Source organism: Kogia breviceps, chromosome 1 (genome assembly GCF_026419965.1).
Source record: "Kogia breviceps isolate mKogBre1 chromosome 1, mKogBre1 haplotype 1, whole genome shotgun sequence".
Lineage (NCBI taxonomy): Eukaryota > Metazoa > Chordata > Mammalia > Artiodactyla > Physeteridae > Kogia > Kogia breviceps.
In genome coordinates, this window is record NC_081310.1 from 30,480,695 (window position 1) to 30,484,484 (window position 3,790).

The following is a 3,790-nucleotide window of genomic DNA, read 5'->3' on the forward strand; positions in this document are numbered from 1 at the left end:
CCTGCTAGAGGAGTGATAACTAAACTTATGGCGGCATTGGAAGAAAGCGTTCTCAGCAAGCGGACGAAAGAAAAGAAATGGGGTTGAAAGAGGAGGAACTCCCATTAGAGACTGAATCTGAGAACACATCTCCTTCGAAGATGTGTCGTTTCTCCACGATCCTCAAATGCCTTCTTTATTACTGTCATTCACACACATTTTATGAAGCCTGGCCACGGGACCTTGGCCTTCTGAACAAAAATCTCCCAGGTAGATCGAGCATGGCAGATAAGCAGGGCAACTGGGGAGCATTAAACCTCTAGACAGCTTTTGATTTTGTAGTTGGAAAGGGCGAGGGGGCCCTTTCTGGAATATTCCCACGGGCACCCTGCATCTGAAGGTGCCACCCTTCTTGCACCATTTGCCACATTGATCCAGACATCAGCCTTGGTGCTGCAAAGCTCTGCTCATCAGGGGAGCTGGATTCGCCGTGTGGCCCGTCTGGCTTGTTGCTCTCTTCCTCAAGAACCAGCACCAAAGCTTTTACTTCCATTGGCATGACCTCCCAGTATTCGCCTCCCCGACTGGCTTAGCGCTTGGTCTGGAGCCACTCGACTCACTTTCCACCCCCTTGATTCTCATCTTATTATCAGATTTTCTCCCCTTCTCCTGAACGGGAGACTCGGGGGAAGGGATTGTTTTGGCTGGAATTTGACAAGGCCCAGGTGGTTTTACCAGCTGCAAGTTCTTTCGTTCTTGTTGGCTGCTCACCAACTCTTGGTCTTTTCACGGTTCTTTCAGGGATGGTGGAGGAGGAGGAGGAGGGGCAGGAAGGGACAGTAGGTCCTTGATGTTGTTGTTCCCCGTCAGCAGCTGTCTCAGGTTGGCATTGAGTCCAGAGCGGTCCTTCAGGAAGGTTTTTTTTTTTTTTTTTTTTTCCCCCAGAAATTTTCCCCCCGCTGGAGACTGGAGAGAGCTAAAGGGCACAGCCATAAAAATGGCAGCTCTGCCAGCGTCTTGATCATATCCCCCAGGGCTTGAGGCCCACGAGCTCTCCCTTGCACACATCCTGGTTGCAGTTGTGCCCGGCTTCCGTGCACAGATCACCGCCACTTTCAGCCTCAGAAATCCAGGCTTGGACTCGGCTGCTTGCCTCTCCTCTCCCTGGCTGGTTAGAGTCCAATGACACCAGCATCGTCTCCCAAAATAGACAAAAATAACACTCAGCTCCATTGCTCACATGCCTCTTTTTGAGGGAAGAAGAAAGGAATTTAAAACTTAAAAGCGTTTTCCCTTCCTCCTTTTCCTTTCCAAGCATCTTTTTGATAGCAACAATAAAACACTTGAATGTGCCGGTTGACCTCCGGTGCCACCCCGTTCACTGTTCTCTTCTCAGCCTTTTTTATTTTGAAAACATTCATTGACCCCTTTCCTTAGTAAGGTTTCGAGCCCCTGCTCACGTTTCCTCAGACTTTCCTTCCTGCGAAGCTCCGCTTAAAAACCTTGGTTCTGCGTTCTCCTTGATGTGTGTGGGCGCTCGCCTCCCCCATTAATCTGAGCCCCCGTGAAAAGGGACGCTAAAATGGTCCTTTATTGGTTGATTCCTCTCCCTCTTCTTTCCTCTGATCCTTCCTCTTCGTTTCTCCTGCCCTCCTCCTCCCTAATCACCTCAGCCCTCAGCCCTTAGATAAACACTGGGATCTTCATGTTGGCCTTTGCTCATTAGAACAAAGGGCTGCCTAGAAAACCCTCTAGGGGTGTGGAGGCAAAGCCCAGTGTGGCCCCGCAGTATTTCCAGGGTCTCTGACATCTTATCCCCCTGTCCCTTTACAGCTGTACGAAATGCTAATTCCTCTCCCAGCCCCTGACTGAATCACCTGATTGTCTCCTGGGACTCTGACTCCACCACTCCTACCTCACCCTTGTCATCCCCAAATGCCGTCTTCATCTGTTATACATGATTATTCTGTGTCCTTCCCAGTTCCAACTTGGAAAAGAAAGCTGTAAGAGACACATCCCACTGTGTGTGTGCGCGTGGTGTCCGGCTCTCCCAGCCCAGCAGCTCAGCATCGGCTCCTCCAGGGAGTGTAAGTCCATTAGCTGTTTAATAAAGCTCTGTTGATATTCCACCGTTTTCTGTTTGCTTTGCACACAGAGCATTACTTTGAAACCCAAATAGCCTGGAATGAGGTGCCGAAGGATGTTAAGGTGGAAGTGTAGGGGTGTGTTTGTGGATGGTGGGGCAAGGTTAACGAAGCAGAAATATCAGTAGTGGGGAAGGAGGTAAGAAGAGGAAAGATGGGGAGTTTGTCCACTTCCTAGATTTTCCAGGGGGAGGACACAGTGGTGTTGCTGCATTGGTACGTATGAATTCCCAGAACCGCAGGCACCCATCATCAGATAAGTATAAACACACATTCTAAAGCCCAGTATAAATGAGTTTTGGATTGCCCATTGCTTTGAATTTTCCATACCCCCTTTTTTTTTTATCTCCTTCAGCCAGAACAACCAGGAACGGACATTATTTGATTTGGACAGCACCAGCAATTTTTTAAAAAACCATAGTTCTGTTTTATATGTCATTGCAAAGTATCCATCATACTTAGGAGAAGCTGCATACATCTGTCAATTCAGCTGAGAAAATATGCATCTTTCCTATCTGTCTCTCTTTGCTTCAAGGGCCCAGCAATGCTAATCTTCAGCAATATTCTTTTCCCAGTAAGAGCTCACAGCCAATCTGAATGCTAAATAATGTTGTCACGAGGTTGCATGGGCACTGGTTGAGATCTATGCCCAAACTATAATGAATCTCTCTTCTACATAACTGTTATTGGGGCCAAAACTGGTGAGCAACCCATTCTCGAGGGAGCCGTGGGAGGAGAGCAGAATATTGTCTTGGATTCTGTCCTGGACGTATCTTCGGCTAGACTCCTGGAGCAGTTTAAATCAAGGGCTGGGCTGAACAGGGCTGAATGGCTTGCAAATGACAGATTTATGGAGGGAGGCCTAATTAGATCATGGTAATTTGTAGTACGACAGTATCTTTTACTCAAGATCTCAAAGCAAATTTCTGCCTTGATAGGTGGGCAAAACAAAGACGCAGGAATGTCAAGGGAAAATCCCAATTTCACAGAATAAATCCTTGGACAGCCCAGGATAAGAGTCACACCTTGCATCTGGAAAACATTCTACAGTTTCGCTCCACGTTCATATAATTTTGCCTCCCTTGAGTGGCACAAAATCCTGAGGTTGAAGTAGGAGGGGTGGCCAGTATTTTTCTCATTTTGGAGAAGGGGAAGATGGAGACCTCGACTGGTTGAGTGACTTGCCCCAAATCAGAGTCAGTAGTGGGGTTGATTTTTGGATACCCCATGTGCATTGACAGGGTTTCTGGAGAAATGAAGTGGTGTGACTCTGAGCAGGAAGGACAGAAAGAAACCTGGAGATACTGAGATTCTGTTTCTGCTGACTCGGCAGAAAGGAGCATGGCTGAGGAATACAAGCCCCAGAGAAGCCAAACCGGGGAGCAGCAACAGGAGGGCTGGGTATTCATCTAGGTCAAATGCTATCCTGAGGGATTATTTCCAGGACCCCTGAGGATACCAAAATCTATGGATGCTCTAGTCCCTTACGTAAAATGGGATAGTATTTGCACTCAGCCTATATGCACATGCTTTAAATCATATCTAGATTACTTTGAATATCTTATACATTGTAAATAACTGTGTAAATCATTTTAAACACAATGTAAATGATATGTAAATAGTTGCCGGTGTGGGAAATTCAAGTTTTGCTTTTGGGAAATTTCTGG